At 44.5% G+C, this 23,824-nt stretch overlaps 1 pseudogene; it reads right to left on the bottom strand.

Annotated features, from left to right (window-relative positions):
* Window positions 1-9,485: 9,485 nt before the first annotated feature.
* The window catches only part of LOC131915612 (heat shock protein HSP 90-alpha-like), a 174,220-nt pseudogene continuing 159,881 nt past the window's right edge, over window positions 9,486-23,824 (bottom strand).

The raw sequence follows: 23,824 nt of genomic DNA, 5'->3' as shown, positions 1-23,824 counted from the left end.
TTTATATGCTGTGGGGCCGGAGCTTCTGGGTGAGGTCGTATGCAAATTTCCCTCCTCCCTCCTGAAAAAAAAAAAAAAAAAACCTGCCTTCTGGAATTTGGCCCAAGACATCACCAGGAATGAATCACCAGCCTCCACTTTTGTGTCACCAACCATCCTTTACCAGTTCCAGTTTTGCTCAAGAAGAGGACTGGATAAATTATTGTGCACGTCCGTCACCTCAGCACCTGACATCTGAGGCCTTGGAGAAGGCTAATGAGAAGTGGTAAACGCCGAGGAGTGGAAGTCCACAGTTGAGTAATTATCGCGTAGGTGGTCTGTTTGGAAGCTCTGCCTTTCTCTGCAGAAACTCAGGCATGGGTGCCCTTTTGGTTTTTTTTTTTTTTTTTTTTTTTTTATCTCAAAACATTGTATAGCCTTTTCTGATGCTCCTTCAATTTCCAGTTCATCTCATGACTAGCCTAGAGCTGGATTTACTTACTTATTTTTCAATTACACTTGTTGGGGCCGGGAGATAGGAGGATGCATGGACCACAGCGGGTGTGGGGAGGTCAGAGAACAACTGTCTGGAGTAATTTCTTTCCTTCCATTACATGGGTCATTAGGAATGAACTCAGGTTTGGTGGCAGATGCCTTTCTTTAGTCCCAGAGCCTTCAAACCTGCCCTACTTATTTAAGACACTGTCTCGTGCATTTTAGGCTTGCCTTCAGTTCTCTGTGCATGAGGATGACCTTGAGTTTCTTTGAAAAATATAATCTTTATTTTTATTTAATTTTTGAGGCAGGGCCTCACTGTGTAGCTTTGGCTGGCCTGGAACTTGCAACACAGACCAGGCTGCCCTCATAACTCCCAGAGATCCGCCTGCCTCTGCTGTCTGAGTGCTGGGATTAAAGGTGTGTATGGCCACACTCAAGATTTACTTTATTTTTAATTACACGTGTGTGTGAATGCGTGTGGGTATGTGTGTGTGAGTGCATTTGCCCTGGGAGGCCAGGGGTCTCAGATCTCGTGGAACTGGAGTTACAGGCAGTTATAAGATGGGTTCTGGGAGCGAACCTCCCTTCCTTTGCCAGAGCAGTATGAGCTTTTAACTACCAAGTCTTCTCTGCAGCCCAGGACCTTGAATTTCTGTTCCTCATGCTTCAACATCCCAAGTTTGGGGGTTATGGGGGTGAACCATCACATCCAGTTTATATGGCACTGGACATTGAATCCAGAGCTTCCTGTAAGCTAGGCAGGCACTCTACCAACTAAACACATCCTCAGCACCCTGTATTTTTATTTATTTATTTGGAAAGAAACAGATTAGATCTACATTGTTCCTGAAACTTCCCTCCATAGAGCCTGAGCACAAGGAAATTTTTTTTTTTTTTTTTTTGGTTTTTCAAGACAGGAAATTATTTTTAAAAGTCAGATAATATTTTTTTTTCATATCCCCAGTCGCTGGGCAGCGGTAGCGCACACCTTTAATCCCAGCACTCAGGAGGCAGAGCCAGGAGGATCTCTATGAGTTCGAGGCCAGCCTGGTCTACAGAGTAAGATCCAGGACAGACACCAAAACTACACAGAGAAACCCTGTCTCGAAAAACAAAACAAAATAAAAAACAAACAAACAAAATACTATTGAACCAAGGCAACAGTTTTAAAATGTTTGTTATTTAATTTGTGTCTGTACCCCTCCCTGCTTCAGAACAGAACTTGTGGGAATCTGTTCTTTCCTTCCACTATGCTGCTTCTGGGTCTTCAACTAAGTCATCAAGCTTGGTGGCAAGCACCCTTTACCTGCTGAAGCATCCTATAGGCTCTGAATTACAATAATATTTTTATTTTTATTTTTATTTATTTATTTTTGATTTTTCGAGACAGGGTTTCTCTGTGTAGCTTTGCGCCTTTCCTGGAACTCACTTGGTAGCCCAAGCTGGCCTCGAACTCACAGAGATCCGCTTGGCTCTGCCTCCCGAGTGCTGGGATTAAAGGCGTGCGCCACCACCGCCCGGCTACAATAATATTTTTAAGTGTTCTTTCAAGAGCAACATGGCATCTTGGGGTGAGGACTTCTAAAAAAAAGTCTATTCAACATCAGCAGTGAGAATGCTGGCAATAATGATCAAAATCTGCTGTTTACAAACCTCTAGAAATTAACCAAAGGTTTTCAAATAATCTGGAAACATGCATTTAAATCAGAGTAGTTGGATGTCATTGAAAACAGTGAGTGCAGTGGCATTTTAGCTTGTCTGGACCCACTAATCTCATCTCCGTGGTGGCACAGAAATTCACAAATTTACTATGATAATTGTGGACACCAGAAAACTAGTAGCTGATAGAAGGAGGCATCGTGGGTTTGTGGGTCTTCCAAAATAGGCGCATCTCTGGTGTGAGTACTGTCTATGTGATCTCTCTGGAATCTGCTTGTGGAATTGTGTTCTTAGGACTTATAATTATGTTGACTGGATTCAGAACTTTCTCCTTATTAATAGGATGTTGGTCAAAGATAGTAAGTGGGGATTTTTAAGCGTTGTCTTGAGGCGGTGATTCCATTTGGGATCAAGAGATTGAATGAAGAAAAAGAAACCATGAAAGATATTCATAGAGAGTTTCAAATGCTCCAATGAATTCTTGGGAAGCTAGGCTGGCTGTTTGTGCGTGGTTCTGCGTGGGACTAGGAAAGGGCCAGAAAACCCTTCTCCCCTTTGACACGTGCTGAGACTCTCACAAACAGGAAGAGAAGGCTAAGGTTAGAGTCATAAAACTGCCCAGGGACCACAGAAGCCATGCCCCACCTGCAGAGGGAGGGAGGGAGGGAGGGCACTCAGCAAAGCCCGGGAGGATTCTTGGTTAAAATCCTGAAGGAAATTTCTGTCTGTTCACGAGTCGGCCAGTAAGTTAATTAAATGGAGACTCGGGGGTCATGCATGCTAAGGAATTCAGACTGTAGAATCAATTCAAGAAACTCAGGAACCAATAGCAGCAGCAGCAGCAGCAGCAGCAGCAGCAATAGAGGACAGCTGAAGGGAGGGGGAGGGGATTTAGGACTCAGAGTTGCAAGTCATAGTTTCTGAAAGTTCAGTCTTCAACAAAGAGTTACAAGATGGGGGGTGGGAGTGTAGCTCATTGATAGAGTGCATACATAATATATACTGCACTGAAAAACAAACAGAACTACAACAACAACAACAACAACCCAAAATGTGACCCATAAAGAAGGAAAGAAACCTCTCAGTACACTGAAACTGTAATTGAGGGGATCCAATTGTTATATTTAGCAGATAATATATAATATATTGAAAGAATTGGGAAATGTGTCTAACAAATTAAAGGAAGGTACATAAAATTGTGTCTCATCAAATAAAGAGTAACAATAAAGAGACAGATATGGTTTTTCAACCAAAAAGAAGTTCTGCAGTTAAAATTGTGATAATAAATTAAATTAGTTAATTTTTCAGATCAGCTCTCACTTTATAGCCCTGGGCTGCCCTCAACTTGCTATGTAGACTAGGCTGGCCTCAAACTTACAGAGATCCACCTGTTTCTGCCTCCTGAGTGCGGAGATTAAAGACATGCACCACCACAGGTAGCCCCTGTGGTGGTTTGAATAGGAATGGCCCCCACTGGCTCATATAATTGAATGCTTGGACATTAGGGAGTGGCACCACTTGACAGGGATTAGGAGGGGTGGCCTTGTTGGAGGAGGTGTGTCACTGAGGGTAGGCCTTGAGGTTTCAAATACTCAACCCAAGCCCAGTGTCTCTCTCTTCCTGCTTGCCAGTCTGGATGTAGAACTCTCAGATACAATCCAGCTCCTGCCTGCCATAACGATAATGGACTAGACCTCTGAAACTCTAAGCCAACCCCAATTAAATGTTTTCCTTTATAAGAGTTGCTGTGGTCATGGTGTCTCTTCACAGCAATAGCACATCGACTAAGACAGCTCCTAAGAATAAATTGCTTAAAAACTACTACTAAAATTGGACAACAAATTTCAACTGGCTGTACAAAGTATCAGTAAATTTTAAGATTGCTCAATTGGCTGGGTGGTGGTGGCACACACCTTTAATCCCAGCACTCAGGAGGCAGAGCCAGGTGGATCTCTGTGAGTTCGAGGCCAGCCTGATCTACAGAGCGAGATCCAGGACAGGCACCAAAACTACACAGAGAAACCCTGTCTCGAAAAAACAAAAAGCAAACAAACAAACCAAAAAATTGCTCAACTGAGTAAAGTTAACAAGAGGAGTGCAAGATTTATATACTTTCAAACTACAAGGACCCAGAATATTCAAAATGGTCTTGGAGAAACAAAATAGTATGCGCAGTCAATACTTTCTGATTTTAAAACTTACTACAAAGCTCTGATGAGACAGGATGCTAATGGCCTATGTGCAGTCATATAGATCAGTGGAGTAGAGGTAACCCCCTGTGTTCATGAGCAGATGAGCTATTTAGTGTTTTCTGGTTCTTAGACTTATCCCCAGGTTTTGCACATGCTGGGCCAGTGCCATACCACTGAGTTACCCTACCCAGCCCTGACCAACTGACGTTTTAACAAAGGGAGCAATGTAGTTCAATGAGGGAAGAACAATGTTTTCAACAAGTGTTGTTAATAACTGGATATCCATATGCAAACAAATGAGGTTGGACCATATATAAACCTTAACTCTTGGTGGACCAAGAATTTAAATGTAACTACAAAACTTGTAGAAAATGTATAGCCGTCTGGCCTTGGTTGGGACAATGGTTCCTTAGATGTACTGCTCAAGACAAAAGTAGGGAAAAAAATAGATAGATTGGACTTTATCAGAACTGAAATATTTTATCAAAGAGCACTCTAAAGGAAAGTAAAAAGATATCCTGCATAATTGGGGAAATATTTATGAATCTTATGCCTGATAGAAAAAGTGTGTGTGTGTAGATGGGCAGAGTTTGAATACTTTCTCCAAAGAGGTAGCTGTGCCCGGTAGGCACATGAAGGACACTCAGCAGCATTAGTCATTAGATAAATGCAAATGAAAACCACACTGTCATCCCACAATACAGTTGTACATTGCTACAATAGTGTTGCCGAACTTGAGGGGGTCACAACCTGTGCCCCAAGTCAGATCTGGCCACTTGCCCTCAATAAGCCAATTAAAAGAGCTTAGTTAAAGTGGAGAACAAGAAGAGGAGATGGATTCAATGTGGCCACATTGGGAAGAGGGACAGGAGGTCCACTGACCCCTCAAGTCTGTGTTCCCAATGTGGTCACAGTGAGTAAATATCCGTTTCTGCTTTGTGCTTTTTAATTTAGCTCTTTTAATTGTCTTATTGAGGATGGGTGGCTGGACCTAGGTTTGTACACAGGTTGTAACCCCAAAGTGGGTAACAATGACTCGCTTGTTGGCATGGTATGGAGACCCTCCCTGGACTACTCATTCATTTCCAGCAGAAATATCAAATGATGTGGCTGCCATTCAAAAACGTTTGGCATTTAATCAGTTAAACACAGAATTACTACTGTATGGCCCAGGAACTCCAATCATGGGTATTTATCTAAAGGAATACAAACCACAGTTCCCTGAAAATATCTCTGCGTGTGTGTTCATAGAAGCGTCACTCCCGGTAGCTCCAAATCAACTTTGAATAAACAGTGAATAAATAAACAAAATATGGAATATTTTTACAATAGACTACTACTTAAAAGCAGGAATGAAGTATTGACTCAGCCACTGCCAGTGGAGAAACCTTGGATAGATTATACTTTGTGAAAGAAGCCCGATGTGGAAGACCACGTACTGAATGATCTCACTGATGTGAAATGTCCAGGTCAGGCAAGTCTGCAGATACAGGAAGTGGTTGCCAGGGCCCGGGGGAAGGTGTGATAGAGAAGTGGGTGCTAAATTGCTTTGTTGCTTCCTTGGAAGTGATGGGAGTGTTCTGGAAACAGTGGCTGCCGATGATGGTGAAATCCTGACAATGAACTATTTTATGGCCTGTGAATTTCATCTCAATACGCATTTTTATTTATACTGTGTTGCTCTGTAGGTGAGCTGGAGCCGCAGGACAGGGCTTAGTATCCAGTGCTGTTCACAACACTGGCTTTTCCCAACCTATTTAAACTTTAGTCTCTATGGTGTTTTGGGGGGTGAGGTAGGGACTAGGAATTAAACTCAGGGCCTTGAGCTTGCTGAGCTTGGGGCCCTACTACCCTGAGCTACCCCTCCAGCTCAGGTCTCTTTTTCTGGGGATTGGGGTGATAAAGCCAGTTCTGGATATTTTTATGAATACTAAGTGAAAGCTATGTGTGAGTTGTTTTGAGGAGTGGGGTAGGCTGTTAGAAAGGATTTAAAACAAGTTAATTTGCCTTTTCTCTCCTTCCCACCTCTCCTCCCTTCTTCATTTCTTCCCTCTCTCCATTCTGTAGAAAGTTTACTAATTGCTGCAGGCTCACATTGGTCCCTCTGGGAAAGACCACTATCAGGGAACAGACAGCATTTGTCCTCCCAAGGCTAGAGTCTAAAGTCTCTTCAACTCACCAGAAGTGGTCAGAGGCAGGGATTGCTGGTCTGAGGAGCCCTGGGTTTTGATCTTATCTCCTAAGTATGTCAAAGTGTGATCGTGATGTGCCTAAGAGCATGGGCCTGAGAAGCCAAGAGGCTTGAGTCAATCTGCCTGAGCCTTTGTGTCTGATTCCTGTTAGAGTACCACATTTGCAGGAGCATGATATCTAGGTTCACAGGCAATAATGCAACACACTTGCTACAAAGTGAGGCCCTCTGTGCTAGGGTTTTGTTTGTTTGTTTGTTTAGCACCTTGGCAGGTCACTGTGCTCACTCCATGGAGAAGGACCAAAGGGGAAGGAACCAGAGCCTCTACCTCTCAGTCTGTAGACGCTGGTTTAACTGTGCCTTTGACTGTTGCCTTAGAGTGATGCATTTTCTGGTCCTGAGGATAGCCTCTGCGCTTCAGGGGAACAGTGGCCAGTATTTTAGAAGATGCAGACTATCCTTCTCATTGCCCAACAGAGTTCACTCTTAGATGTCACATTAGGAAGTTTAACTCCATCTTTCCCAGAGAAATAATTTTCATGTTGCTCCTTCATGTATGGTTGAGGAAACAGGACAGAAAGATGAAAGAACTCACCCCAAGCCTAGATGTACATGGATGCTGGCCTCTTTCTAGTGGCCAGAGTTTCTCTACTGTGTAGCACCCATGCTAGAGAGCTCCTTTAGTGTATAGCTTCTTTGTGATATACCTCTATTACTGTATAGATCCCATATTGTATAGCTTCTCTGTGGTATAGCTTCCATATTATATTGCTCCCATATTGTATAGCTCCCATTATGTAGCTCCCCTATGGTATGGTTCCCATATTCTATAGCTTCCAAAGTTTACAAAATACAGCATATTTTAATTTGCCACATGTGTGCTTTGCAGTACGTCTGAGACTCTTGCCTAGCCTACTTGCTGTGTGTGGGCCTTAAAGTTGACCGTTACAATAATCAGTTGTTACAGCTTTGCTCTAGGATTTCGCTGGTCACATCTGTGTCTTCATTTTATATGCTGTGATGTTGGGTGTTTGGTGAGCTGCTCAAGTTCGTGATGTCTAAGGAAACACTACAGGCAATTATCAAACTCCAGGCTGGCCACTGCCCCCAGAGACAGTCTGGAAAATTCTTCACTTGTCTTTGTAGAATGATAGAAACAAGAGCAAAATGGTGAGATTTTAAGAAAACAAAATGTATTCTGTTTATTTGGAACTGACAACTTTTGACTGCCTTTAATTCTGGTTTCTATCCTCCCCTTTTTAACTCATCTGAATTTACCTTTTCAAGGAGAATGTGACGTGGACAAGACATTTCCATTCATAAACCAGGTTCAGTTACTTCTCATCCACTTTACAGCATGGGGAAATTAAGGTTTTGTTCCCTAATACTTTACTGTGGAAAAGAAGCTGGGGGCGGAGTTCCTCCCACCAACTTGTGTCAGCTCAACTTATTCCTAGAGTACTAATTCATGCTAAATTAACCACAGGAGATGGAAGATTTAACAAGTGGATCCTACAGGATGAAACTCAAGCCATTTTAAGTTAATTTTTCTTCTAAAAATTAAGTAGTATCTCAGAAAACTTTGGTAACAAAACAGTTTATCCACCAAGAAATCCATCTCTACCAAAACACTTTGGACTACAAGGTAAACAAGACCTTACACTAAAGGGGCTGGAAACCACATGGCGGCTCAAAACTACCTCCAAATCCAGCTCCGGGGATCTGACACTTCCGACCTCCGCAGGCACCAGGCATGCTCATGGTGCACAGACATGCATGCAAGCAAACATGCTCATAAAATGAAATAAATCTATAAAAAAAGGTTTCACAACCAAGGAGGGGTTGAAAGAGACGGGAATGAATATGGTCAAATATATTGTATAAAATTCTAAAAAAACAAGCTAAAGATATTTTAAAAATCAATTAAGTAAGCCAAGGCAAAACTGGGAAAAGCATTTCTAGCTTTGCTCTATTGCCTAAGGCATGGAGTGTCGCTGGACAGTAGAAAGAAATCCTCTCTACCTCTCAATGATCAGGCCTTAGAGAACCTTAGCATGCTAGCACAAACCAGCACAGAGCATCCTGGGAAATGTGTCATCAGGAGGAGTGAAGGTAAGTACTGAACACGGGTATTAGTGTTTCTCCCGGTGAGACCTAGTCTCCTTCATATACAATGTGTTGTCATTTCCTTCAAGAGCTGCCACTTCTTATATTTTTGGTTGTGAGCCTAGCCTTTAACGGCTGAGCCATCTCTCCAGCCCAAGGGATGCCACTTCTTCAGTTATCCATGGTGAGGTCATCCTTCTCAGTCTGAGGACTGGCCTGACCATCATGTGGAGCCTGTCAGTAGAGGTCTGGAGACCTTCCACACTGAAGCCAGCAGATGAGAATGAAGTTCCAGACAGCAAGATGATGCGGTCCTTCACAAATTGTCCTTGTCAGCCCCTGCCCTTGCCTTAAGGTCTTGATAATAGAGCAGTCAGGGTGCATTTCCAAGGCTTTTCTGCTGCCTGCTTACCCATTGTTGCTGTCCACCCATGCATGCCTGTGACAGTACAACATGAGAATGTCACCAATCAGTTTGACATGATCTCTGTTTCAATCTCCCCCACCCATGAAGTCCTTGACAACGGTGCAGAGGTTTTCGTCTCTTCTCTTTTCTATCTTTTTTTTATTGCATTTCTGAGAAAATTTTATTGACCTTTTGGATAAAATTTATTTGTCAGGAAGGATGATCCATCATAATTCCTCCAGAACAAGCACATGGGCTCCTCTTTGCTGATTCTGTGTTTGGCCCTAGTATAGCCTGTCCTGCGCTTCTCGTCTTCAGTGCTGAAACCTGGTCTACCCAGCACTGCATAGAAGTCTAGGCTATAGATCCCAATGCTCAGGTCATATTTGATGCCCAGATCAATGTGTTCTTGAATCCTAAAAGCAAAGTTTCTAGTATCTGAGAAGTTATTTTACTATAACTCATACACCTGTACCTTCAGGTCTTTCTCCAGAATGTCTTCTGCCTTGGCTCCACTGACTTCAGTAAACAGCAATCTGTTCATTTCTCCTGATGCCAAAGGACCTGACGGTGTATCTAGCTTCGGTAATATAGGCGTCTGGCCTGTGAGCTGCTCCAACACCGTGGCTGCCTGGGTCAGTCTGTCTCTACTCTCCCCCATACATTCTTCCTCTTTGGGAAGTCCCAAGCCCTCTTTGGTGACTGACTCTAAGGTGTTCCCTTTAGATTTCTCCAGCCGTTGAACACACTACTCACCAGTGAGCCACAGATCACTTCTAAGCCATGGTTTCAGGGTCATTCTGCAGAGACCAAGTTAGCCTTGTGATAAAATACACATGCTTCTGATTTTTCTTCATTCTGGTGCAATGGTTCTCCAGAGAAACCATCTCACCATCAGACTCAGGTGTGCAGCCCGAGGCAGGGATGCGACTCCCAAATCTTCCAACTTTAGGAGTCTCCATGAATCCCACATTTTAGAGAAGTGCTCATAAAACTTTCAGTCCTGTTTAATCTTCTCCAACTTCAATAGGCAGTTCTAGTTCTAAGCGTTTTATTTATTTTTTTTAAATCAAATTCTTTCTGACAACTTTCAAAATTTTCGTTTTCTGCAACAGTTCATGGGAGTTCCTTAGAAGGAGCTCCTTGGAACCTACCACTCCTCCAGTAAAATGCAGGCTCTGGGGGATTGGCTCCTCATGGCTATGCACAGTGGAGTTCTGTGGACACACAACTTAATGTTTTTCTTTCTTCTTCTGTTTTCAAATGGATCAAAAAGAGCACATCTTAGGGCCAAAAGAAGGGCTCAGGATTCCAACTGTCCAACAACAACAACCACCACCACAACCACCACCACCACAACAGGAAGCCCGGCCTCCAGAGGTTCTTCCCAACCGTGAGTCAGGCTCTTGCAGCTCGCACCACACTTAGTGTGAGCAGCATTTCTGGTCTCAATGGGGTTTGCTTCTTGAGTTCCTCTGGATCAGTGTACTTACTTTTCTTGTCACTTTCCTCTCTCCATCCTTCCTCCTTCCTCTCTCCATCCTTCCTCCTTCCTCTCTCCATCCTTCCTCCTTCCTCTCTTCCTTCATTCCTCCTCCTCTTCCTTCAGAACCAGGACTATTTCAGGTTTAATTCAGACGACCTCCTCCTCCTTCTCTTCCTCTGTCCTCTTCTCCCCACTCCCTCACCCCTTTTTTAACCTCATCACCACTGACTTCTTATCCTGTTTATTCTCCTTGAAAAGAGAATGGGACAGCTACGAACCTGTGTGTAGCTAGTGAGTTTTCTCTCCGGGTCCCGCCAAGCCCCGGCAGTCCGACAGCCCACTTATAAAATAAACACACAGACGCTTATATTTAAACTGTTTGGCCTAATGGCTCAGGCTTCTTGTTAACTGTTCTTATATCTTAAATTAACCCATTTTTATTAATCTATACTTTGCCATGTGGCTCGTGACTTACTGTACCTTTCTTGTTATGGCGGCGGCTCGCAGTGTCTCTCTGCCTTCCTGTTCTCTCAATTCTCCTTTCTGTTAGTCCCACCTATACTTCCTGCCTGGCTACTGGCCAATCAGTGTTTTATTTATTAACCAATCAGAGCAACACATTTGACATACAGAACATCCCACAGCACCTGTAATATTTCTTCACAACCCACTTTCTTCTTTCCTGCCAGTACTCAGTCTGGTCTTCTTTCAGATGCAGGATAGCTTTAGTTCCAAGACCACTAGAATCTCGTGTGCTGGTCCTCACTGTGAATGGTCCCCTGCTGAGGAGTCCCAGGCATACTGCTCATCCTCTGTTCAGTGATCACAGTTATTTTCTCAGCAAACAAATACAGAGAATGAAAACCATCACCTAACAGACCAATCAGCGATGTCTGCACCAGCTTGCAAACCCTCCATGAAGGCTTTGGTGCCAGGTTTGGTAGTAGTGCCAAGGTTATTAACCAAATTAGCCTTGGTCACTCCAATTCTAGAATCCACTGTAGTGAGGGTTTGAACACGTTTGTTGGGAACGAGACGAATGTGTGACTCCTTCCCAGAAGTCTAGGTGCTGGGGTCTGTCAAGCTTCCATATCTGATCTTTCCAGAGTGTCTGATGAATTTGAAATGAGTTCCCACAGAAAGATCTGTTTGAGTAGAAAGTATTGATGATCCATAACATTAACTGACCAATTTTTGCCTGAAAGGCAGAAGTCTAACCTTCTTCCTCCTTATTAGTTGGTCTTGGGTCTGGGTTTCCTCAGGCTCTCGGTTGAGTAACCACACAGCACACAGCCTCTGCAGTGTAGCAACACCAGAAGGCTGAAGCAACTCTGAAAGTTGAAGCTTTTTGATATTTAAAAATTTTTATTGCACTTATTTGCTTATCCTGTATGTATATATGAATCTGGAGGGGCACATAGAACATGGCACAAATGTGGAAGCCAGAGGACAACCTGGGGACTCCATTATCTCCTTGTACCGTATGGGTTCTAGGAATCAAACTCCGGGCATCAGTTTTGGTGGCAGTCAACTTTACCTGCTGTTAAACTTTACAGTCTGTTTGTTTACTTTTGAGATTGTGATTTAAAACATTTCTCCCTTCCCTTTCCTGCCTCAAAACCATCCTGTAAACCCATCACCTCTCCTTCAAATTCATGGCCTCTTTTTCATCAACTGTTATTGCATGGAAATATGTATTTGTATATGTATATACATTCCTAAATATAACCTGTTGAGTTTATATGTTACTTGTGTGTTTGTTTTCAGGGTTAACTGTTTGACACTTAACCTCAGTTTTTTATTATTTTTTGACTGAATGTCCTTTTTAAATGAAATCATATCTATTGTAGATGAAAGATTTTCCCTCATTTCAACTGTTTATTTTTTAATGTCCTTACTTGGAAAAATAAAAAAAAATGGTGCCATATCTAGATCTTTGATATCCACAGTCTAGAAACCAGGGATCTAAAAGGTTTGCCTTGCATTGTGGTGTTTGGAAATGCCCTGTGTTGCTGTGGTGAAAACAGGCATGGGTGGCATTTAAGGAAGATCTTGACCGCTGTGTCGCATGAGGAGTATTCACTGTCTGAGCATTTTCCCGAGGTTAGACTCCCTGGCCTCCTCTAAAGCAGAAGTTGATTTCATTCATTTTGGGCAGACATTGAAGTGTCGAAGACACTGGCGGTCCAGTGAGAGTGGGTTGGCGGGTGAGGAAGTGAAATAAGACACAAAGACAAGTCACGGCTCCTGTTTCCCATCTCCAAACAGAAGAGGAAGGAGGAGAGGTGTCTCCCACAGGGGAGTAAGAGCTAGGATGGGGATGGGTGCTTGGACACTCCAAGGCCAGTTCCCTGAGATCTCTTCCCTGAGAGGCGAGAATGCAAGAGGAGCCCATTGCAGTGCATTTCCGAATTACTGAGAGCTAAGCAAAATTGGGGGGGGGGGTCGGGGACAGGGGAGGGGGCACGGGGGAGGACAGAAAAGGGGGAGGAGGGAGGGGGGATGGGAAGGGAAAAGCAAGGCTCCTCTTTGTTCCCATTCAGCTGTGCTGAAAGGTATAGTGCTTTATCAAAACACTCTGGAGTATTGTCCCTACTGTTTAAGCTGAAGGCTCCATAGTGAGAAAATACCTGGCAGATGGATCAGCCCGTGTGCATTGGAACTCCCGGGATGAGCTGTGGGTTAGCGGGGTGGTCTGACAAGGTCTCGACAGAGACTCCTCTCCAGGCGCAAAATCAAAAGCGTAGGCTTCTCCTGGGGTTTCCCTCATTCCAATTCTTGAAAAGGATACCGATTCTCTAATACCCTACTCTATTCAGGTAGTGTCCTGCTTAGTTCTATGTCAGCTTGACACAAGCTAGAGCCGTGTGGGACGAGGGACTCCCATTTGAGAAAATGCCCCCATAAGGTGGGCCTATAGGCAAGTCTATCTGGCATTTTCTTGATTAATGAATGACTGATGTGGAAGGGTCCTGCCCATTGTGGGTGGTGCCACCCCTGGGCAGGTGGGCCTGAGTTGTGTAAGAGAGCTGGCTGAGCAAGCCATGAGAGCAAGCCAGTAAGCAGCATTCCTCCACAGCTTCTGCTTCAGTTCCTGCTTCCAGGTTTCTGCCCTGACTTCCCTCAGGGAGCTGTGAGCAGAAATAAAACTCTTTCCTCCCCAAGTTGCTTTTAGTCATGGCGGTTTATCACAGAAGCCCTAACTAGGACAGGTGGTGTTTGGCTGTCTTAGAGAAACACCAGATTAAAAAACTACCAAATTAAGGGTGTAGGGAGAAGAAAGGTAGAAAGAATAGGGACACGAGGGAAGGATGGGACTCATCTTGTCAAATGTTTGCCAAGCATCTCTGTGTTTGGTGCTATTGTTGGCCCTGGGAGAAGAAGAGAGAGAAGCCCTGGTCCCACGAGGTGAGTGATGTCATGTACACACACTTCCAGGTGGTGGCCCAGTTATTCACAACTTGGCTATGAAAATCGGCCCTGAGCCCAGCCCAAACCGTCTCTGCTAAGTATCATTTGATGAACTGAATCAACAGGAGGACCCTGGATTCATTTTATTCCCTCTAGGTGCTGATGTGAAACTGGGGAGGAGCATTCAAATGTCATCACCATGTGTGGTAGCTTATCTTCCCTGGGAGCCAGAACAAAGGACAGCATCTACTCTCCTGATAACAAACAGAGCCATTAGACACATGCACAGCTGCAATTCTGCTATGTGTGTAATTTGTTATGGATACACCAACTTCAGAATTACTTATAGGACTGTTTCTCCAAATATTGAGAAAGACATACTTACATTAAAAGTCATATTATGAACGTGTCCTTTGGTTGAAGATTACCACTTAAACAGTAAGTTTTTTAACAACATAAAATATTTAATAATTTCTTCAAAATAACTATTTGTTCAAATTATTCCTTGTAATTTTTTGATGCACTTAAAGCATTACTTTTTAAAGACATTGCCATATAACCTATGTCTATCTTTACTCATTAATGCCATAAGATTTTTGACTAATCATTAAACATTCTGGCTGAGGATATAGCTCAGTTGGTAGAGGGCATTCTTAAGAAGCCCTAGGTTTGATCCTAAGCAAATAAAGAAACTGATCATGGTGGTGCATGCCTATAATCCCAGTACCACTTGGGAGGTAAGGCAAGAGGATCAAAAGTTCAAGGTCATCCTCATGTACACAGGGAATGCATAAGACCCTCTATCTATCTATCTATCTATCTATCTATCTATCTATCTATCTATCTATCTATCTATCTTTCTATCCATCCATATCCATCCATCCATTCATTCATCCATCCATCCATCTATCGCCACACAAGTATACAGATATTTTAATGAAATACTTTTAAGAATGTGGTGTACTGATTTACATAGTCCATTTATAATTTGCTAATAGGAAACGATTAATGTTATATCACATTTTTAGAATTAACACAAATATTATACTATCAGCTTTTAGCATCAATAAAATTCCATGGGAGATAACATGTTAGCTTATTATGAATGAATAGATCAGTTGTTATGCTATGTACCCTCAAGCCAGAGATTCTGACTTAGTTCATGTTCACCTTGAGGGTGGTAGGAAAAGACTCAAAACAAGCCCGAAGTTCCTGATGGCCTCAAGAGTCTGGTGACAAATGGGAGGAGGGGAAGAAGCAATTGTTTCCAAGACTTCCTGAGCCAAACTGCACTAAACATTGTATTTACCCACCGTATTTACTCCTCACAGCTATGAGCCACTGCAGGAATGGAGGTTAGGTGAACTGAGCAAAGCCAGTGGGTACAAGGATGACAGTTAGAGGCTTATTTCTGCGCCACTTCTTTACAGAGAGCGACTTGGGACTATGCACTGGAATTTGAACCCAAGCCTGATTGCCTACGCAGTCCCTCTAGCTGGTGACATCTCGTTGTGAAATTCCCTATTTGGTTCCGGACAACAGGAAGGTTTGTCTTGGTTTTCTGAAATTCAGACTCTGGAACTTAGATGATGGTTCTCACTTATCAACTATGATGAGGGCTATTTGAGCAGAGATAGAAGTCGTTTTCTTGCTGTTTTATTCGATTTATTTATTTACTCTCAAGCAATAGTGCTCAATTGTGAGGGTGATTTTTTTCCACTGATGGGGCATCTGGTAATGTCTGGGGGATATCTGCGGCTGTCATCTCTGCGGTGTCTGAGGGTACAACCGACATTTAAGACATAGAGGTCGGGGTGTTTCAGTACACAGAACAATCCTTATGACAAAGACAGATCTGCCCTAAAATGTCAGTAATGCTGAGACTGAGAAACCTTGCTGTAGAGGAAAAATAGTCTTTTTTTTTTAATCACCTGATGAACTATAATGTCAATAGCAGCCAATCAATCACACTTATTAAATATGCCTCAGTTTGTCTGCATTGTGTTTTTACTGTCACCCCCAAGACACCATCAGAAAGTGGTTTCCAACCTGGGAGACTCATGCTCTGACGGGAGCAACGAGTTCAGGTAACGGGGGCGCCATCATTGTCCATGCAAAGAAGAAGGAGGTTGGCTCCTGAGTGGTTGGCGACAGCCAGATCTCTGAAGTGGAGTGTGTTTGTGTCTCTGTGACTGTTACCTGTGTGGCCTCCAAGCAGCTCACGGTTCTGTTTCCTCTATCAAGTGAGACAATGGGATGTGTGTTGGGAGCTTTTAATGAGATAATATATGCAAAGAGGAGACACTCAATGAATGTTTGTTTTTCTTCTTACGGCTGGAGAGAGTCAACCGAGGTGTTACCTGTGAGCTATCATTCCTTCCCCGGAGGGGGACCCCAGGTTTCCCAGGCTTTTTTCCCTTCTTGAGCAATGAAGGTGAGTCAGGACTGCATGTGCTCCTCACAGACACCCGGATGTGGCTTACCCTGTTGGTGTCCTCTACTGCAGCTGACACGGGGTGGAGCTGGCTAAGGGCAGGTGGAGAAGGAGGACAACAAATTCCATTTCCTTGTGAAACTCTGTCAACAAAAGGCCATTATCTCAGTTTCAGAGGGAAATGGGGGGTGGGCAGGTGTCTGAAGGTCTCCACTGGTGAATGAAGAATGTGACCAGGGCTGAGGTTGTTTACAGGCTCCAGGAGTCTCCTGGTCATTCCCCTTCCTCAGGCAGGAAGCATCTTCCCTGCCCCTGGGACCATGGGTTTTAAAGTGAGACTATGACACAGCTTGAGGGGGTGAGAAGTTGGCTTGGATGTCACTGAATTGAGTAAGGACAGAGGGTAGGATGTTTCTCACCACAGACCTCTGGCTCTTCACCTATGTTTGGCTTGAGGTTTACCAGAGAAGGGGACCTTATCCTTCTCCCTTGTTATCTGCAGCCCCCCACCTTCTTTTGTGTTTCATAGACATAAATGCTAGCTTAATTTTCTTTGGAATAATTCCAACCTAATATCCTTGTCTCCTTCACCCAGATGCAGTCATCTTCCACCTAGGATCTCTGGAGGAAGGAGTGCGGGGAGGGGCCGTGTTTTGATGTGTGCAGGTGTGGGGTCATGGGCTCTAACCACCTCTCTCTTTCGCTGCTGTCTCACAATGTTGTCTGTTTTCTTGGTCTTGGGGCTTCAGTTTTCTTCGGCTTGTCTTCCTGTTGTTGGGGAAGGCTGCTGGGAAGTAGGTAGGAGAGGTACGGAGTCTTCTCAGTAGAGGCTGAGGGAATGCAGCTCTTGTCTGCACATGTCCAAGTGTGTCTCTTCTGTCACCTGAATAATCTGGGAACACTCCCTGCCATGAGCTGTACTAGGAATCTCCTGGAAGCTTGTGTCAGAGAGGTGAGGCCTTCTTGCTCAGCAAACAGAGGTTGAGTAAGTGCAAGGGAGAAGCTGGTTGTGATTCAGAGTGGGGGATATCTACGGGCACACTGGCTGTGCCAGAGCCTGCAGCATCTGTAGTTGGGTAGTGAGTAGACCTGGTCTGGTAGTTTAGTGTCTTGGGACTCTACCTAGAAACAGTAAGGTTAGCTGGATATGGTGGCACGTGCTTGTATCATGTGGCTGAGGCAGGAGGATCACAAATGCCAGGCCTGCTTGGGCTACATGGTAAAAATCTATCTTTAAAAAAGGAAAGAAAAAAGAAACCCACAGTGCCAAGCCCACAAGTCTGTATTCTCTCATTTGCTAGAATCTTCCTTCATTTCGTTAGATTCCTTGTCAGGGCCATCTTCCTGAGTTGAGGCCCTGGCATCTCAGTTTCATTTCTAGCTTGTGCCTGGCTCATGTTTCCCAGGTTAGAAAGCACCCCGACCTTCAGAGACCCAGTCTCCTCATGTGTAACACTACCTCGTATCCTTGCCGTAAGAATTACTTGATTTCGTGTTCTTGAGGGCGTAAGATAAGTCAGGTACTACAGCAACTCCTATAAGTCCTCCTTTTCAATAGCTTTTAGTGTGATGTTGGAACACATGTCCAACAAGAGGTAATTTCAAAATAGCAGAGCAACGCTGAGGTAGAGGTAAGCAGAGAATGCCTCGGGAGTACAAGGGAAGGGCTGTGATGCCTTTTAGAACAAACAGTAGATGAGTTGGTTTGTAGGATGGAAGAGAAAGGGTGAGTGTCCCTGAAGAGAGAAGCGCGGCAGCGTGGAATAGCATGGTGTGAGCGGGGAATGACTAACGAATATTCAGAACAAAGAGAGACATGCCGGTGCTGGTGCTGGTGCTGGTGAATGAAATGGTCAATGCCAGAGACTTTGAATCCTATCCATAGACAGTAAGGAGTTTTAAAGCAAGAACATGGCATCTCCAGATCCAGGGTCAGATGACTATACACCCTAGTGACTGTGTATAGGGAAATAGGTGTCAGAGTGCTAACTCTGGAACCAGGGGTTCTAACGACGAGATTGTGGCAATACTCCAGATGAGTGATTACAAAATAGTCAGGGAAGAACAGAACACTGGGAACTGAGGGAAAAGAATAGGGCTATTCAAAGAGCCGATCTTAGCGGGAGACTGCAGGCCAGAGGGTGCAGCTAAGGAGGACTCAGGGTGTCTGGTTTGCCTGGATGGGTGAGTAGTGAGCAGAGCCACTACAGGGATCCCAGGAGGAGCAGGGTTAGGGCCAGGGTGGAGACGGTGAGTTCATTTTGAGGTGGTTCAGTTTGAGGTGACCTTGGAAAGTTCAACAGGGAGGTGCAGCTTGGAGGTGTGTATGCAAATCTGTCATTCAAGAAGGATTTGCAAACGAGATGTGTAAATCTGGGAGTTAGAGGTAACAAGGAAAACTTCAACAAGAAGTGCAATGGTCCAGAAACAAAAATCAGTGGTGTAAGGACTGATTGACAGGAAACCCTGTGACTGTGTAGCAAGTGGATGAAGTGTTCAGAAGGGACCCACAACGACAGAGTAGCATTATAGTTACCAGAGGGTGGACAGTTCCAAGACAGAGAGAGTGAGGAATACGGTTGACTGAAGGGGACTTCCCCAGTGGATCTGACAGTGCTGGGTGTTGGCCTTGCCATGAGTGGTTATGAATTCAGACAGCTGTGGATTGAGCTGGTAAGCTGAGATGGGGAAGCAGGGAGAGCCAGTGTGGGTTATAGAAGAGGAATGAGGCAGCCAGTGGAGTGGGGTTGAGGATGTAACAGCCGACAGAAAACTGCAGAGGTTATAGCTACTGTGACCCCATGACCTCGTCCTGTGGATGATGGAGAACGAGTCTGCAGACTCCAGAGCTGAGTGCTTCAACCAACTCTGTTGAAGTTGTTGAAGTTAATTAGAAATGAAAGGGAAAGAGAAACTCCCAAAGCAGGAGGGGTTCCAAGAGAGAACGCCACCCAAGCGGAAAGGGCTGTGTGTCTTTAAATGGTTACGGAACAAAGAAAACAATCGTGGGTGCCCAGTGACATGCTGATTTGTCTCCTGGTGCACAAGATGAAGTGTACTTACCTGCACTGGAGCTCATATAATTATTGGAAGTCTATTGAGCAGAGGCGCCTTGATCCATGGAGCACCTTAAACAGGGGGCTTTGATCCATGGAACATTTAAAATTGGCGTCAGGGGAGTTTTCCAGATGATTGGGGTCAGAGTCACACTGGGGCCAGTCCCTAAGTGCCTGAACTCTCTTCCTTCATTCCATTTCCTTCTTTGGGACCTACAGGAAGGGAAGTTCTGACGTACTTGATCTGCCTGTTGGTCCATCCGTCTGTTTGTCTGTCCATTGGCCCATCCATCCATCCATTCATCCATTCATCCATCCATCCATCCATCCATTTATTTTTGAGATAGGGTCTTGCTCTCTAGCCCAGGCTGCCTTTACCCTCCCAATCCTCCTGCCTCGGCATTATGAACACTGAGATTGCAAGTGTACTTCACCATGTCCAGTTATACTTGCTTTTTTTTAAAATGAATTTTTAAAAAAGGTTTATTTATTTTATATGTATGAATATTTTGCCTGAACGTATGTCTGTGCAGTGTGTGCATGCCTTCAGATGACAAAAGAGGGCATTGGATCCTCTGGAACTGGAGTTGTATATGGGTGTAAGTTACCATATGGGTACTGCGAACAAAACCTGGGTTCTCTGCAAGAGCAATAAGTGTTCTTAACTGCTAAGCCAGCTCTCCAGCTCCTGTACTTGATTTTAAGTGTTGTAAGCTGGAGCGTATCTCTAGGATACGAGGCAGGAAGCACGAGAGAAGGAGAGATTGAAAGATATGAAATGAAAAGTGATGAAGAGTGATTCAAAGCAGGGAGAACACAGGCCTGACCTGGGTTGGATGGATGCCTAGTGATGTCCTATGAGGTCACAAGGATATGGTGCCTAGTGCAGGGCTGGTGTGGTTGAGGGTGGCGATGATATGCACTGGCACCTGGGGAGGTGTGTGAGTGTGTTATCAGTAAGAGAGCTTCATTTTCTGCTGAGACACGTTATGGGATGGAGCATGATATTTCCACACTTTTCACTTTACTCAGGGTCACACCCCTGGGAACTGGCTTCTGCTCTGGTGGTCTTCACTCTTCGCTCTTCCACAGTCTTCTTAGTGTTGCCTCTGTTGCAAGCTTCCAGAAGGGGGGTGTTTACCACACCCAAGAGGGATGATATCGCATGTGAGGCATGTGTATGCCTGGAACCTCAGGCCCTTTGTCGTCTTCAGAGGAGACCAGGAATAGGACACACAGGTCTGCCTGTCTCACCTTGTGACCTTCAGTGGACTATTTTGCCAGTAGGGGTTGATGCCTTTCCTCTGATGGTGAAGGCCTCTCAGGTGGAAGAGGAAGAAAGGGGCGATGGAACAAAGCTTCTTCTGCTCACATTATTAGTTAGCTCTCAATCGTATTTACCTTTAGAAAGTCCTTTGTTTTTAAATTTTATGTGTGTGGGTGTTTTGCCTGTATGTATGTCTGTGTACACATACATGCATGCAGTGCCCTTGGAGGCCAGAAGAGGATGTAGAATCCTCTAGAACTGGAGTTACAGAGGGTTATGAGCCACTAGGTGGGTCCTAGGACCCTGGCTCCCTTAATTGCTGAGCCATCATCCCACCCGCTTATTTATACTTTTAAGTCGGGTTCCAATCGGGCCTTAGTGGCCAGTCCTTTCCACCCCACCCTGATCTCCATTTCCCTCTCCCCTCCTTATCTGATGTTCCTGTCATTCTAAGCAGTGGAGCACTCACTGAGCCTGAATTAAATGTTTATTTAGCAGGCTGGTCCTACAGGCAGTACATTAGTAAGTACCTAAGGGGAAACTTGGGGGAACATCTGTGGTGATGTGAGACATGGTTGAGAGAAAAGGAAAGGAGACCCTGAAGGGGCTGGGCCACAGTGTCTCAGAGAGGACAGAGGGACAGAGCTGGGAGATGCCTGGACAAGCTGAGTGAAGGGGGATGGGAGGGAAGACACGGGACACTGATACGACACAGAGCAGTGAAATGGACTTGGTCCGAGGGTTCTTTTTCTAAGCACTCTGCTGAGAATCACGTGTTCTAGGAGTCTCAGGGAGCTGTGGACATCAACAAATGATAAGAAACAGTCAAAACCAGAACTCTTAATCCCCCAGAATCTGCAGCATCAGCAGCTGTCAGATGGGAATGCCTGAACTCTGCAGGGTGAAAGGGTTTAGGCGAACTGAAGGTTAATGCTGGTGATGGTCACTTGACGTCTGTTGCTATCCCATAATGTCTGAGTATCTGGTCTGTGCTCCTGGTGCTCTCGGACGCGCAGTGAGCTAATAATACGGGAGTGGGCAGCAGGGAGTGGGTTGAGGACATGACGACCCGTCCCTCGTGTACATCACTGAGTAATTAGGAAGGCATTAGGAAACCACTCACAGACGTGCTGTGACCTATCTATGAGTAAGATGCCATCCCTGCCCCCGAGCTCCCAGGTGAGGTGAACAGACACATATGGACAACAACAGTGGTTTAAGGTTGATCCAACCCGGCCATAAAGGAGCTGGAAACTCTGTCCACGATGAGAGGATAATTAAGCTTAAAACACCTTCTCCTACCGCTGTTTTGTTTTGTTTTCCTACTATTTTTTAAATTCTTGGAGCGTAGATGCTGAGTCTCCTTTGTAATTCCTATGGTATTTAGGGTAAGTGTTCCGTGTATGCTAGGTACCCAGTATTTGCATGCTTATACTCATTTTAATACCTGGAAGGTTTAGAACATTCCCTGTGTGTTAGGTGGTTGCTTTTTTTTTTGTTGTTGTTGTTAGATGAATAAAATTAATTGTCTTTCTCTCAGATCACATTCCCTTAATTTTCCCATCCCTCAAGGATTGTGTGTGAATGCTTATTAAAATGAATTATGAAATGGTCAATGACTTTAGAAAAAAACTCTGCTTCATCAGGAATCAAGAATTTCATTCATAACTTCGGTTGTGAATGAATTTCAATACGAATAAGACAATTCTCAACATTCATAGGATTGCAGACAAACAGAACACTTATAAATTGTAAAAGGAAGAACATCCATCTAATTGTGTTGATACTGTTTGTCAGCTGTGTTGAGAATACACAAACCCTTTGACCGACATGTTCAGCCTCTGTGAATTTGCTCTACAGAAGTAACCACTGCTGAGTAGAGAGGATTACAGGGGAGGAAGATAATCACAGTCCTTTCCACCATAGTGAAGGTGGAAAACATCTCAAATGCGTACCAGTCAGGGACTATGTGGGCAATAGCTGGAAGCCATTTGTAATAATGTGGCATGCAAGTATTTGAAAAGTGAGACTTTGTTGTTCAAGATGACGTCAGCAAACGTTACAAAAGAAGACTGCACAGAAGCCTGGCTGGGGTTCTGGTCTGCCCCTTACTGGTCCTGTGGCTGCAGGTTCCTTGGGCTGTGGTGTTCCAATGTTCTTTCTTGTCAAATGGAGATGTGCATCTCTCTGTCCCTTGCAGTGTCGCTGTGAGGGTTGGTGGTATGGTCGTGCAGCGCTGTGTTCCATCTCAGTGGTCACAGATATGCTGGGCTCTGGGAGTTAGTCCCCATTTCTCTGTAGAGCGCGGGGAACAGGACACGAGAATACTTGCACAGTCCAAGGCCAGAGGCAAACAGCAAGCTGTCAGGGTGCCGTCTCTTACTGGTTGTTACTGGGATGGTTTTCAGCCCCTTCCTTGAGCTCTCCCTTGTTACCAATGCTTTACCATTCATACCTGTAATACATCAGAAGAACACAGTATTTAGAAAAGAAGTAGTCCTTAGGTTTAAGAAAGCAAAAGAATTAAGGCTGAGGATTGTATTAAGTGCTTGCCTAAGGGCAAAGCCCTGGGTTTGATCCCCAATCCTGCAAGGGGAAAAAAACATTCCAAAAAAAATCAAAGAATCAAAGAGAGAAGTGTCTTATATGTGAGTGTTAGAATTACGGGGACCGTCTGTGGAATTTTGTTGTATAGTTCTACCCACTAGGGGAGGGCAAGTGCCTCGTCTCAGGGAATAATGAGCAGGTTTCGAGCATGTTCCTTGAGCTGGCGTTTCATTTCTCCTATTTCTAGTTTATATTTGAGGACCTGGGGCTGCAGAAGAGGGTCCCTGATAGTCCCAAATCCCTGGAGGCACATCTCTTCCTGCCTCTCCCAGGAAGTGACTTCTGCCTCCTTCCCTCCTCAGGCAGGTCAGTGCTGGATAAAGCCCACAGCTGCAGTCTCTACAGGTTTGAACAAGTTACCTCGGCAATGTCTATTTTAAAAAAATTCATTAAGTGGGGACAGCAGTGTCACTGAGAACTGTTTGTGTTGTTTCCAGGCCAGCCCTTTTTCCTGGTGCCAGCCCCACCTGTTCATGTGATGTGGGTGTCCTACGAGTGTGACCAACTCCGTGCGTCTAAAAGGCAGCTACTG

The sequence above is a fragment of the Peromyscus eremicus genome, chromosome 7 (genome assembly GCF_949786415.1).
Source record: "Peromyscus eremicus chromosome 7, PerEre_H2_v1, whole genome shotgun sequence".
In the NCBI taxonomy this organism is placed as follows: Eukaryota; Metazoa; Chordata; class Mammalia; order Rodentia; family Cricetidae; genus Peromyscus; species Peromyscus eremicus.
This window is presented reverse-complemented; position numbering and strand designations above follow the sequence as displayed.